The sequence below is a fragment of the Lygodium microphyllum genome, chromosome 17, assembly GCF_053477565.2.
Source record: "Lygodium microphyllum isolate KBCC chromosome 17, Lygodium_microphyllum_v1.1.10, whole genome shotgun sequence".
NCBI classification, from domain to species: Eukaryota; Viridiplantae; Streptophyta; class Polypodiopsida; order Schizaeales; family Lygodiaceae; genus Lygodium; species Lygodium microphyllum.
This window is the reverse complement of record NC_141151.1, coordinates 2,614,631-2,630,107: the sequence shown is the minus strand read 5'-3', so window position 1 is coordinate 2,630,107 and position 15,477 is coordinate 2,614,631.

Here is a 15,477-nt window from a genome sequence, read left to right as displayed (position 1 = left end):
AGGCGATATCCATTGATCAGAAAGGGATCATCAGAGGCATCAACGGTCTGCACTTGGACAGAGCCATTAGGGTTGATGGCAAGTACCTTATAGGGGCCCATCCACCGCTGTTGGAGCTTGCCAGGAAACTTGCCAAATCGTGAATCATAGGCTAGGACCAAATCATCTTCTTTGAACTCCTTGTGCTTGATGAAGCTATCATGGTAAGCCTTGCGTCAAGCTTGTGTGGCTTCCGTGCACTGTAGAGCCATCCTATGAATTTCGTCCAAATACTCCAGGTGCAGGAGACGGCGTTGCAGTGAATCATCATCCCCCAAACGCTCTTTGATAGCCACTCTCAAAGAGGGTAATTCTAGTTCAACAGGAAAAACAGCTTCTGTACCATACACCAGTTGGAAAGGTGTCGTCCTGTTGCTGCTTTATGGGAGGTTCTGTATGCCCAGAGGGCCTCTGTAAGTCGATCATCCCAATCACGACGATGTGCGGCAATCGTTCTTGTCAGAATCGAGCAGAGGATGTGATTGGTGACTTCGACTTGGCCGTTGGCTCTAGGGTAATAAGGAGTGGACTTGCGATGGCGGATCTTATACAACTCTGTCAATTCTTCCATGACTTTATTAAGGAAATAAGTGCCTCTGTCACTTACCAGCTCTAAGGGACTGCCAAAACGGGTGATGATATTCTCGTACATGAACAGGGCCACGTTGTTACCATCGTCCCGCTTGAGGGCTTTAGCTTCACACCACTTTGTGACATAATCCGTACATACGAGGATGTATCGGTTCTGTTTCCTTCTGGTAGGAGGATCGATCGGACCTACGAAGTCGATGCCCCACTTCTCAAAAGGCTTCAAAGGAAGGATAGGTTGCAGTGGCATGGCACTTGTCTTCGTGGGTTTCCCCATTCTGTGACAAGCATCACATCTTTTACAATAATCATAGGCATCCTTGTGGATGGTAGGCCACCAATAACCTGCTAGCAGAGCCTTCCTGGCTGTAGCTTCTCTTGCAAAGTGGCCTCCACATGGCTCCTCATGGCAAGCCTTCAAAACAATCCCAATCTCATTTCCTACAACACATCTTTTGAGCACTTCATCTTTGCCTTTCTTGTACAGTGCACCGTCTAACAAGGTGTAGGGGGTTGATTCCAGCATAAGCTTCTTCCTCTCCCGACTAGAAATACCAGGAGGATACTGTTGGGTTGCCAGCAGATTGGCAATGTCTGCATACCAGGGAGTTACAGTTTCTACCAAGAATAGGGAAGCATCAGGGAGGTCTGGGTCATCCTGCTCCTCGTCTGCAGTTTGTGGGATACGCGACAGATGATCAGCCAAAACATGGGAACGACCAGGCTTAGTAATCACCTCAAAGTCGAACTCCTGAAATAGAAGGAGCCATCTCATCATTCGTCCTTTCACATCTACTTTGTTCATCAAGAAGGATAGGGCCTCATGATCCGCATAAAATTTAAAGTGGGTGGATAGGAGGTAATGGCGGAACTTCTCTAGGGCAAACACCATTGCCAAGCACTCCAGCTCTGTCACTGTGTAGTTTCGTTCCCTATTAGTGACTTTTCGACTTGCATAATAGATCGGTTGATCCAACTTTGAGGAGCTCTTCTGGCAAAGGACAGCACCTAAGCCTTCAATTGATGCATCAGTGTGTACATGGAACTCTTTCATCCAATCAGGAGGTTGCAGAATGGGTGCCTCAATCAGACACTGCTTCAGAGTGTGGAAGGCTTTGTCACATTCTTCCGTCCAAGTAAACTCTGCATCTTTCCTCAGAAGCTTGTGCAAGGAGGTTGCCTTTGTTGCAAAATGGGCTATGAACCTTCTGTAGTAACCCACATGGCCTAGGAATCCCCTCAACTGTTTGAGATTGGTGGGTGTTGTCAGAGCTGCAATCTTTTCGATCTTTGCAGGGTCTGTTGATATCCCTTGTGCAGAGACAATGTGGCCCAACAGGACTCCAAAAGAGACCCCAAAGATGCATTTGTCGGGGTTAAGGGAAATCCCATACTCCCAAAGCATTGTTCCAAGTGTCCCCAATGTTCTCGGATCAAACTATAGACACAGAAGTCATCCAAATATACCTCAATAAAATCGTGCAGATGATTTTGAAATGCAGCCATCATGACTCGTTGGAAAGTAGTAGGGGCATTGCAGAGCCCAAATGGCATCACTCGGTAAGCGTAGGTCCCCCATTCTGTGGTGAAGGTTATTTTGGACTGTTCTTCTTCTGCGATTCGGACTTGGTTGTATCCGCTAAATCCATCCAAAAGGGAATAAAGCTCATGTCCTGCCACTGTGTCCAACAGTTGGTCTATGAAAGGGATAGGAAAGTGATCCTTCTTTGTTTTAGAATTGAGCTTTCGGAAGTCAACACATATTCGCAATTTGCCATTCTTCTTGGGTACAACCACGATGGGTGAAACCCATTCACTATTTGCCACTGGATAGATGAACTCGGCTTCCAGAAGCTTCAGCAGCTCCGCTTTCACCAATGTGGAATAATTCGGGTTCATTCGCCTCTGTCGTTGCCGTACGGGCTTGGCATCAGGTTCCAAGTCAATATGATGTTGACATATTGTGGGATCAATCCCCTTTAAGTCTTTGTAAGACCATGCAAACACGTCCAAATTTTCTTTCAATAAGTTGTACAAGGTTGATAACTCCTCTTCTGGGAGACTGCTACCCACCTTCAAGTGGTGTTCAGTGCCTTCTGCATCCACAAAAGTTAACTGCCTTTCACCTTCTACTTCACAGATGAAGGTCCCACGGACTGCTTCTGGATACAGATCCGACTCCTTCAAGGGAGTGGTGTCCTCTTCTAATGTCCCACTAGAACCAACTTCTTCTTTTGGTGGAGACTTAGGTTGCTCCTTAAGATGTTGAAATGGGATTAGGGCCGTTTCGGGTTTGGTTTCTAAATTAATTACCTCTTGGCTTGAAGACTCCTCTTCTGAAGATGACACATCCAAGAACGTCACATAACAGGGACCCTCTGATGCCTGTTGGGTTTGTGGGACTGGTGCTCGTTGGCACGGTGCATCATCATCATCTTTCTTTGGCAAGGATGGGTGAGGGCGGCATGAGCCACTGCTGAAAAATGGCTTGTTCTTCGTAATCCATTCCTTATAAAGGTTTTGCATATGAGAAGATCCATTTACCAGACCAAATGGTACCATCACCATTCTGTCCCATAGCATGAGCTCGTCTGCTTCTGATGCTTCTGAAACTTCTTCTCCAAATGTATCCTCTGCAGGTGGGATAGATTCTTCTGGCTCACTTTCATAACCTTCTTCGTCCATATCATCTTCATCCTCTTCTGTCTCTGTCTCTGTCTCTGTCTCTGTTTCTGTCTCTGTCTCTGTCTTTGTCTCTGTCTCTGTCTCTGCTTCTGTCTCTATCTCTACTTCTGTCACTGTAGGAGCTCTGTAAGAGAAGAACAGGTTCTCTGTTTCATCTTCTGCCTCTGTCTCTGGCTCTGCTATGGCCATATAACAGGGAGAGCAGTATATCCATGCTTCTATCTCACTGTCAGAAGTGATTTCGAAAATCATTCCTAGTTCAGGCAGGAAGTATTCACCCATTGATAATGGTTTTGCATCTTTTGGGATTTGGCTTACAGTATCCATTGTTAAGGAACGTGCCACTGTTTTCTTAGGAAGGATCTGTTTGACAGCATCTTCGTCTGCTGATGTTCCATCTGTAGCCTCATTAGGGGAGTCAGAAGATAATTCCAAGGAGGTGGATCCATGTCCTTTTTGAGAACCATACAGTTTCAGTACCACTTTGTTGGGTCCTCTACCCAAGGTCAAGGTTCCTTTGAACCAATCCGTCCTTGCTCTGGCTTCAAAAAGCCATGGTCTGCCCAGTAACAGAGGATAGGATGTGCCATAAGAGTTTGGCTTCACCACCAGATAGGTTAGCCAATAATCCTTTCCAGCCACTGTAGTCTTCACATATGGGAGAATGCCCAAAGGCTTGATCCTACTCTGATCCGCCAGTCTGATGAGCCATTGGGTGGGTTGCACACCTTGTAGGCCTAGATCCTTCATTGTCACATCTGTCATAATGTTCACTGATGAACCACCATCAATCAGTGCATTTGTAATGAAGCAGCCTTCTATCCACACGCCAGTCTCTGGAGTACCCGGACCTAAGAAAACATTAGCCACATCCACTTCTTTTACAGGCTCTGGAGCCTTGTTGGACTTTGTTGCTGTTGAGGGAGCAATCCTTAAGCCACGTCTTCTTGTCAATATACTTTTGAATCTTTTTCGACAACTGGGAGACAACATCAATAATTGTCAGAATGTGAGGTTTGGTTTAAAGGTATCTAGATCTCTGACCAGATCATATTCCTTAATAGGATCCACTGGCTTCTCTAACCGGTTAGGGAATGGGGCAACACCCATTTTCATTTTCCCTCTTTCTTTCAACAGAGGAATTACAGGAACTTCTTCTGCCACTTGTGGCACGTCCTCCTCTTCTGTATCTTGGACCTCTGGTCCTGTCTCTGTAACTGTCTCTGTAACTCTCCGTGGCACTGTAGTGCTCTATACGTCACTGTTAGGCTCTGTTCTATTCTGTTCTTCTGGTGGAAGATTGAACTTCACTGTTCTGGCTGGAGGGTTATTTTCTTTCTGGATAGGTGGTTCCTTCTGCTTTGCACGCGTGATGGCAGCAACTTCCAATTCCACTAAATTGGAGGTAGGCTCTTGAGCCTTGGCCGGACTGTCAGTAGCACTATTTTTCACTGGGGTTGGGCTTGGATAGTCTTTTGCAGTGTGGCCTTCTCCTTTGCATCGACTGCATAAGGGCTTGTAATCCACTGACCTTCTACGATTTGGACAATTTGGTGAGATGTGTCCCTTTTCTCCGCATCTGTAACACTCCACTTCTGATCTCTGACCATCGCCAGACTGTCTTCCTCTGTAACTTTGGGAGGGAAATCTTCTGGGTCCGAAATTAGGACCAAACTCTCTAGGCTTGGGTCCAATATCCTGTGTTGTCATTTTGGATTCCAGCAAGTTAAATCTTGTGTCTTCTTCCTTCCTTCTCCTGTCATGCATCTCCTTCAGAGAGCAAATGTCCTCTGTATGGTTCTTTCGCAAACAGTAGGAACAGAAAGCTCCAGGAATGGTCGGTTTTCGTGTACATTCAGTGGCTAAATGGCCTGCTTGATGACACTTACCACACCAAGTATTTGACAGTATCACATCTCTTCCTGCTCCTGCAACATTGGATATGCTAGCGGTATTCACTTTCAACGTCTGTAATTGTTCTGTAATCACATCCATCAACTCCTTTTTGATGTTTGCAACTGAGTTGGATAAGTAATCCTTCAAGCTTTCTCCTCCGGAGGTACTAGCAGGAGGGTTTTGAGGAGTCTCTGTAATCACTGCATAAACGGGTTGGGCTGGTACAGAGGGGTCTCTGTTCTGGTTTTGATTCAGGGCTCCTGTTTGCACTGTTGGTTGTTGGCTCCAGTTGGTAGGATTCCACTGTTACTGTTGATTTGCCATGGAGGAAATTGGTTGGGACCATTGTTGTTGTGGTTGCACCATCATGTGAGGCATGGATTGTGGCCACTGTGGATTTGGTACAATGTACTGTGATACCGGGGGCATCTGTTGGTAGGGATAGGGAATAGTCCCTGGGACTGCATTTGGTGGGTACATCATTCCTGGCATCAGAGGAGGTAGGACTCCTCTTCCTGTATTCATCGCCAATCTAGCTTCCACTTCATCGTACAGTCTTGCACCTTTTGTTGCAGCTTGCAGGGTGGCTGGTCTTTGTAGCTCCACAAACTTACGGACTTCTGGTTGTAATCCCCTGAGAAACACCCCCTTCTGAATGCCATCATCTAGATTATGGTTAGTCCATCTCTTCAGGATGGATTCCATTCATGAGACATAGGCTTCTACTCTTTCTCCAGAGGACTGACTTAGGTTCATGAATTCCTCTCTCATCCGCTCTTCAAAACCTTCACACCTGAATTTAGTGAGGAAGGCCAACTTCAGGTCGTCCCATGTGCCAAAAGTTCCTGCTGCTTGTCTCTCATACCACTGAAACGCCGCGCCCTTGAAAGTGGTGGGGAATATTGCTAACCAATGCTCAGGGGGTTCTGGCATTGTTGGCCACACATGCTACCATAAACTCTGCTACATGAAGATCGGGGTCTTCATTGTACTCTCCCTTAAAAACTGGCAATGGGACTACATTCGCTGGCCTGTCATCAATATTTCCAGGACGGATTTGGCTTGGAAGTGGACCTCCAGCAGGAGGAGGAAGGGCTTGATGTGCCATTGGGACTTCTGTAAAGAGTTCCGCAAGGGCGTCAAAGGTGGCTTATGCCGCAAGCTCGTTTTCGGCTCTGATTTTTTCTTTCTCTCTTCTCACGTACCTCTGGACTCGTTCTAACGCTTGCCTCTTTATTGCATCATTCATCAGGGGGTTGGCTCCACTATGTTGTTAGTGCTCCACAGAGGGTTAACAGAAGGCTTCAGTCTCTGAAGGACTCTCTTGCCAACATTTCTTCTACTTCTTTCTTTTCAACGTCCCTAAATTCTGCTTTCATGCCACTGCACAGAGGAAGGTATTCGGTTCTAAAGGTGTCAAAATGCATCCGTCTAAGCATTGTGGTGGTGCCATCATCATAGTAATGCCAGCTTCTGATGGTTTCAACAGTGTATGTTGTGAAAAACACTCTGTCTATCAACTTCCAGTGGGTTGCTAATTGAACAAACAGAAGATTATCAGTACACCAAGCATCCCATGTATCTTGCTGTTGAGCATCCACGAACAAATTCCAACTCTTTTCCTTCTTGTCTTTGTGAACCTGTATAGACCAAGACTCCTGAAGCTTCTTCACAATCTCCCACTTGATGCTGTCTGGAAACTTCTCAATGAATGCCAAATCTTCCATGGATGGTCATTCTCTCTGTTTCTGCTCTTCAGTTTATTCTCAAACAGTTTGCCACCAAGATGCAAGTTTCTGCTGCTTCAATAGGAAGAGGAAACTGTCCACCACATAGAGCATGCATCATGATGGTGATGTGTTTCCGGCCATTGTGGGATGAACTTCTTGTGGAAGGTGGCTTTGATTATGAGAAATTCCAACTCTTCAGCGGAAGAAGGAACTTTACAAACATCCATTGAATTCTTCTCTTCTTGGCAATGCCATTTCCTTCATTTTCGGCCTCTTCTAGTGCTTGTTGATGGCAAGTTTCCCCGGCTGCGCACCAAAAACATGGAGCCCCAAGAGGAACACCAATGAAAAGGGAATTCTCTTGCAAGAAAATCTATCTTGTAACATCAACAAGCTTGTTTATCATGTTTCATATGATCACAATGAAGAAAAGAACACCAGGCACAACAAATCTTCATACAGCATCATGTAGATCTCCCACGGATTTGATAGAATCAACCATATTCTTCAATATCTTCATAGAATCCATCAATAGAACAAAGAAAGCAAAGGAATACACCATCTCTAAATGGAAATACATCACATAGTATTCATCTTCAATATCTTCATAGTCTTCTCTCTCAATCTCTCATATGCAATCACTCTGTTTCAGTAGAATTGGCTATCTCTGACTCTCTCTCTCTCTCTCTCCATCAATAATACATCATATCCTCACTACAATCTCTCAAAATCACTCTCAATAATCCTTCTTAGGTCGTGGATACCCCTCCTAAGAGGTATGTCTCATATGAAGAGTCACCAGAGTCACTACAGTGTCTTTTCATAGCTCACTACTGTCACTTCACTCTAGTCTTCACTTGAGTCTTCAGCAGCTACTTCTTTCACTTCTTTCAGCTCTTTTGCACTTGTATTCACCTCTTTCCAAGGCTAGAAAACTTTCCCAAGCTACACTCTCATCCATCAGAACACATACAGAAGCATACAGAACAGTCACAGAACAGCTACAGTACAGAACAGAACAGAGACAGAAGCTCTACAGAAGACCTACAGAAGGTTACAGAAGGTCATCAAAACCACATAACTCATACTCAAACCATTCCAAACTCTCACAAACCATTCAATAAGCTTTCTCAATATCTCAATCTTCATCAATCAATACTCCATCCCTTCTTACAGAAGATAATCAGAACAAAACAGACCAAAACAGAACAAAACAGAAGGTATACAGAACCAATCAGAACCTATCAGAACATCACAGAACCACCATTAAACATCATGAACTTCCAAAACACAATCAATATTATCCAAAACACTCTCAAACCACTTCCAAATCAATCAATCATCTCATAAAATCAACAATTCAGCTCTCAAAAACAACAAAAATCAGCCAAAAAACAAGTCATTTCAACACTCAACAAGGAGCATGGTGTTGATTTTGATGGATTCTTTTCTTTTGTAATCAAGATAAATACCCTATTCTTAGTCTTAGTCTTGGTTTCTCAATTGGATTTGGATCTTTATCAAATGGATGTCAAGATAACTTTCTTATATGGGGACTTACATGATAAGATTTATATGCTGCAGCCTAAGGGCTTTACGGAGAAAGGTAGGAAATACCTAGTACCTAAATTGAAGAAGAGTCTTTCTGGGCTTAAGTAGACACCTAGGGAGTGGCACCATAAGTTTGATGCTTTCATACATTTCTAGGGGTATTCTCATAGTGATATGGATTTGTGTTTATACACAAAGAAGGCCATGATGGTAGCCTTATTATTTTGGTACTTTATGCTGATGATATGCTTGTAGTTGGGAGTGCTTATGCTGAGGTGGATTCTCTAAAGTGCTTAAGAAGAGATTTGAGATGAAGGATATGGGATAGGCCTCAGACATGGTATGTGCATTATACACAATCGCTCTAAGGGACTTCTCTACTTATCCCAAAAGGAGTACATACATAGAGTACTTGAGCAGTTTCATATGGAAGATGGTAAGTCTATTGGATGTCCTTTACCTTCTCATGTGAAGGTTAATCAATTCAATTGTCTACAATTAGATGATGACAGGGTTGATATGGCCAAGGTTCTATAAGTATATGTAGTGGGCAGCTTGATGTATGCCATGATAATAGTCACTTGTCTTGACATAGCGGTATATTATATGGCTACACTTGGTAGGGAACATTCGGACACCATGAAGGGTATCATGAGGTACTTAAAAGAAACTAAAGATAATACATTTGCTATGGTCGCTAGGATACTATGGTTGTGGTTTACATTGACTTCAACTATGCAAGACATGTAGATACTAGGAAGTCCACCTCTAGGAATGTCTCCACTTTTGCTAGAGGTACTATTGAGAGTCTTGGATGTCCAAGTGTAGAAATGTGGGGCCTTATCTACTTCTAATATATAGTATATTGCATTCACTAAGGCTTGCAAGGAGTCCCTATGGTTAGGCTGTCTGGTTTTGCAGACCTTGATAATATTGTTACTTCCACACTGCATTTAGATTCTATGAGTGCCATTCAATTAGCTTGTAATATGATATTCCATGAAAAGACTAAGCATATTGAGGTGCACTATCACTTCACAAAGAGGTGGTAGAGGAAAGCCTATTGAGCATGTCAAGATCTTGATTAACGAGAATCCTATAGATCTACTTACTAAAAGTCTCTCATAGAGATTATAAGTTGCAAGGCAAGTTAGAGATGGAGGGAGAGATTCGAGCTCTTCTAGGGACAGTCACTAGTGCACTTAGGGAGTTGATACATGTGTTTAAAGAATGATCTCGAGAGGACATAAAAATTCTAGGCCGTAAGAACTCTCAGTGCAAGTTCTATCCATCAAGTAGAACTAAGGAAATCTCAATAGTTATCATGAGTAAAGGTATATTTGTTATAAACATAATGTTGAGGAGATATATTCCATACATGGATAGGTGACATGCCTCTATATTGGACACTCAAAAATGTCATCTATACTTGTATAAAAGACCTACAACCTTCCCTTACCCGGACATTGAGTCTTTTGGTTGCTTGGAAGGCTATAGTGGATTCATCTTATTTCAATGAAAAATATCTCTTTGTAAATGCTTTTGGCAATTTTAGTGAGTTTGCAATTGTAAGCCAAAGCATAAAATCTCTCTCTTGTTTTGGAAAGTGAAGCCATAGTACATGTACTTACATAAAAATCCTATGCCTAAGGTTGCAATTTATGTAATACCTTTACAAATTTCAATAAAGAAAAAGAAATGTGGGGAGTCATGTGAACTTGAGAGGATATGGGAGGTTGTAACCATCTCTTCCTATATCTACTCATGTATGAGCTCTTCTCAAAGGCTCTTGATTGGCATGTATCTTGGAAGAGGAATGAAAAAAAAAAACCCCAATTGATAGTGAGGGTGATGAGAGAGGGTGCCTTTTTAGGGGCCATCAGAATCTCACAGAGAGAGAGAGAGAGAGAGAGAGAGAGAGAGAGAGAGAGAGAGAGAGAGAGAGAGAGAGAGAGAGAGAGAGAGAGAGAGAGAGAGAGAGAGAGAGAGAGAGAGAGAGAGAGAGAGAGAGAATTTAAATTTTTGCACCATCCAGTATGATTTTCTTCCCATGAGTTTGAGAGAGAGAGGGGGCTTCTAAAGAATCAATCATCCTTCATATTCCTCACCACCTTCTTTCATTTGCTGGTAGCATTATGAGCATGTCGATTTAGATAGAATCGAGGAGACTCAATGTAGATTTTTGTCAAACAACAAGAAGATTTCTCCAGTAATTTGCGATATGAGAATGAGAGAGGATGAATGACAAGCACACGCACACGCACACACATAGAAGAAAGGTGCCATCTTCTCAAGGTGACATTTCGGAAGGAGAGAAAGAGAGGGAGGGCGCCATTTTTGACCATTCGATGGGTAATGGGTAGAAATGAAGTCCACGACAGTAGAAAGAAGACAATTCAATTCAATTGATATCCAAAATGATACCAATTTCTCTTCTTCTCCTCCATCGCCACCATGATATTTCTCCAATCATCAATCTAGAGCTTCCACTACAAGATATAGACCTTATACCGACGTTTAAAGCGATGAAAATACAAACAACAAAATTTGCCCCCGTCATCGCAAAAAGCGTCGTTATTGACGACGCCATAGAAACGTCACTATCTGCGTCGCAAATGCGACGCAGATAACGACTCAAATAGCGACGCATATAGCGACGCAACCAGTAAAGTTGTGACACTCATAGCGACGCGAGCAGTAAATTTGCGATGCAAATAGCGATGGTAACAGGGAAAAAAAAATTTTGTGGCAGGGCAACAAGCTGCCCTGCCACATATAGTACTGTGTGCTGTATGAGAGCCATACAAAATAGTTTCTGCACTGCTGCATACAAAGCGCTTGCAAACAAAAAGAATGTATACTGAAATCATAAAACTGATACATGAAATAAATACATGATCACATAAAATGCGATTGGTACAATCATGAAAGGATATCACTAATACATAGAAAATGTCTACATAGATCAGGAGACTAAAAACTAATGGTGTGTGAGCTCTAAGGATCCAAGGGCGAGCTAGAAATCCTCATCCCCCGAAAGCTCGTCCCGCCGCAAAGGAGCATCAAACGGATTCTATGGTCCCATGTTAATCTCCTGACACAACTCTGCATACACTGGAAGGTCGATAGACATGTCACCACAAAAGAACGAGTCTGCCTCGTTCTCAAAAAATTCTAGGACTTCTGTATTTCCATCATTGTTAGCCGATGTGGGCTCCAAGCTTGCGATGGCCTCCACCCCTTGTAATATCGACCCCTCTATTTGCATATTTTCTTCATGTATGCCTGGAACATCGCTTTGATCATATACTCTCGCACCTCGAGGAGTTGAAGGTATAACATACCACCATCGAGGTTGTCGGGGGTTTGGATAGAAGATTACCTGTTCACAAACACTTACAAAGCGAGTTCAAACCATTGTGACATAAACCATGTCGTATTACAATTAGCAAGCAAATGACTATTTGCACCTGTTCACAATGGGCCGGCAACACAAAGGTGTTCACAATGGGCCGGCAACACAAAGGTGTTGCACAAAGTCGACAACTTGTAAATGGCCCCGCGAATTTCTGGAGTAAGGCATCCTGCGATCGCGATCGGTAGGATAAACTGCCACAAATGAGAAAGCATTATGAATAATGGCCACTTTTCAAATTGCAAAATGTCCACGCTAATTAAAATCCATACTGTTCACAAACCTGACATATCTTATGCCAATCATGGGATTTTAGCCCAGACATTTGGTCATCTTTAGAAAATGCGGACCTGAGAGAACGCATCATACCCATCGGAGTGCGGATAGACTTGATTAGTTGCTTCACAATGCGCTCTTCTTTGGTAGACAAAACCCAAGGAGCGCGAGGAAGCTGCACTCCCCCTTCAGCACTCGACTGTGGCCAAAGCACCTCCATCTTACCTACCTCCTTTAAATCCATTCGTGACCCTATAGTGTCTCTCTTTCCTGTGATGTGGTCCCATAGCAAGCTGCCCACATTCTTGAAAATATGCATGGGATCCAACAAGTGGTTGACCTGTAAGTGGGTCCAATATGACAACTCGTAGAAAACTGAGAACCGTCGCATTCCATTTGGATGTGATTTCGGGTTTACCATTTTCACCAGCTTGCAGCATTCATACGTGCTGGAGGTCGTCCAAGAAAACCTTCCTTGAGTTCATGATCCTCCGGCAAGAAAGCGGCGTGTCCTTGATATACCATCTTCTTCATGGTTCGTGACCTTTGGGAGTCTAACTGTGGCCCACACAATGGACATGCATGATAACCTGAGGTAACCAGACCTGTAAGGCAAGCCACGACCTAGTGAATACTTGATTGAATGAAATAAAATATAGATATTACTAGTGAGAAAAAAGGTATGCTCACCTGAGCACTCTCCCAATCCCGGAAAGTCATGCATCGTCCACATGAGAATGGCTCGAATGTTGGCTGACCGCCGACCATCGCGCCTGCTCATATCTTGCACAGTGACCCCCTCCTCCCACAAAATCTTAAGCTCATCGACTAATGGACAAAGATACACGTCCATATTTTTTACTTTGTAGCGGCCCGGGACGAGCAAGCTAAGGATGAGATGTCCTTTCTTCGTAGAAAGCCATGGAGGGATGTTGTAGTTGACAAGCACTATAGGCCACACATTGTAAGAAGTCGAGCGCAGACCGAATGGGTTCACACCATCCATGGCGAGACCGAGCCGAAGATTCCTTGGCTCTCGCGCAAAGCCTGGGAAGGTAGAGTCAATGTGGCTCCATGCGTGCGAATCCACTGATATTCGTTGAACTCCATTCGTGGAACTATTCTGCACATGCCACGTTGTCAAGCTTGCCATGGCAGACATGGAAACATGTGGTTTATGCGGGGGATGAGTAGAAAGTGTCTGAGAACTTTTTGAGGGATGGTTTTCCCTTGCAAGTCCTGTCGATACCTGTGAGCACCACACTTTGGACATGTCTCCATAGTCTCGTATTCATCTTGAAACAATATGCAGTCGTTGATACATGCATGGATGTTATTGTAGTCCATGCCAAGCTTCCGTAAAACATGTCGTGCATCATCACGAGACTCAAGCATGGTATTTGCAAGTGGTAATATATGATATTTCAATAACCTGAAAAAAATCATAAAACACCTTGAAAAAACACAAATGTTTGCAATAATACTGTTTAAAAAAAAATCAATGAAGCATACGTGCAAGATACCTGAATAACTCAGTCATACTCGTATCGCTCCAATCGTATTTTGCTTGCACACTTAAGAGTGCAAGCAATGTCTTCAACCGAGATACTCGACACCCATCATATAATGGTATGGATGCTTCCTCTCTAAGCGGGTCAGATGTCTCAACATCCATGGGAATCAATGCATTGATCATTGCCTCCATCTCAGGCTCCAAGATTGTAGGTAGGTCGGGAAGGTTGTCTGTCTCCTTTGGCATTGACGGTATAGATGGGCCTTGAGAGTGGTCGATTGGCTCCTGCAATCCATCCATCGCACGTCCACGAACTCTTCTAATTGGCCGCAAAGGGTGCACTCCCCCTTGGGTCGAGACATCACCCCCTGGATAGAAAATTTGCCAACAAGACCTAATCTTATTGTGTATGGTTTTCAATTAGCTTGAGAGTACAATGCATGATTAATATTAACTTCAAATTACCGTTTGCTGAAAATCCGCAATCGCCTGATCAATGATCTCAGATTGAAACTCGCCAAATCGTCGTAGGTGTTCTATAGACAATCGGTGTTTTCGTCTAATTGCCAACTTGCATTGAGAGCAAGGACATGGGACACGCTGATTAAGATACGTCTCGCGGTCTTGAACAATAAGACCTTCTTCGTTTTCCATCTTATCTACATTACAGCAAACGAGGTTTAAATGGATAGCTTTATGGAGATGTACGTCAAGTTGCAAGTTGACCATAAATCTTGCATTGTATATAGTAGTTGAGAGATTTTCCGATGTTATATCTCGGCCTTGTATCATGCTCAAGGATTTGTTTGTCCCGATAGATAATTATTTGTTATATCTCGGCTTTGAGTATAAGTAATCCATTTTGAGCATCATTGAGGATCTCTTAGTCTAATAATAAATCAGTCTCAACAAAAAACATCTTAGAAATGTGGTTTTTTTGTCCTAGGATAGCGTATTAAAATTAATGCGCGCCATCTATAAAATTTAATAACTATAGTAATGAAATTTATTTCAATCAATTCTACTCATAGTCATAAGACCTGAGACAAAATATCCTATACTCAATTTAAGGGTTTCTTCTTCTATAACAATACTTTTGGGTTCATTTTGATGAAGTACCGTAATGACCATTAGCTAGGGTATCATTTTCTTTTAGTCCTTCCGTTGACTAGTTGGCATGATTTCTAATTTGTTATGCCTATAAAGTTAATACAAAAACAATGAATATGCATATCACAATTAGATCCCCTACTTGGACATTATGAAGGAATTGACCATTTTTAAGCCATCTTAAAGTCACCAATGTACGTGGCCCATGGCAAAGCACATTGCATACCATTATCGATAAGTCTATTATCTTAAATTTCCTTCCCCTCCCTCTCCCTCTCTCTCTCTCTTTCTCTCTTTCTCTCTTTCTCTCTCATTTCCTCTCCTAAACAAGCAAAAAAGAAAGTGATTCAAACAACAAATAACCAAACCCGTCGTGAGAGAGAGAATGCACTCTCTCTCTCACCCTCTCCCTCTCCCTCTCCCTCTCGTTCTCTTTCTCTCCCTCTCTCATTTCCTTCCCCTCCCTCTCCCTCTCCCTCTCTTTCTCTTTCTCTCCCTCTCCCTCTCTTTCTCTTTCTCTCCCTCTCTATCTCTCTTTCTCTCTCATTTCCTAAACAAGCAAAAAATAAAGTGGTTTAAACATTAAACAAGCAAAAGGGAGAAGGAGAGAGACAATGCACTCTCCCTCTCTTTCTCTTTCTCTCCCTCTCTCATTTCCTTCCCCTCCCTCTCCC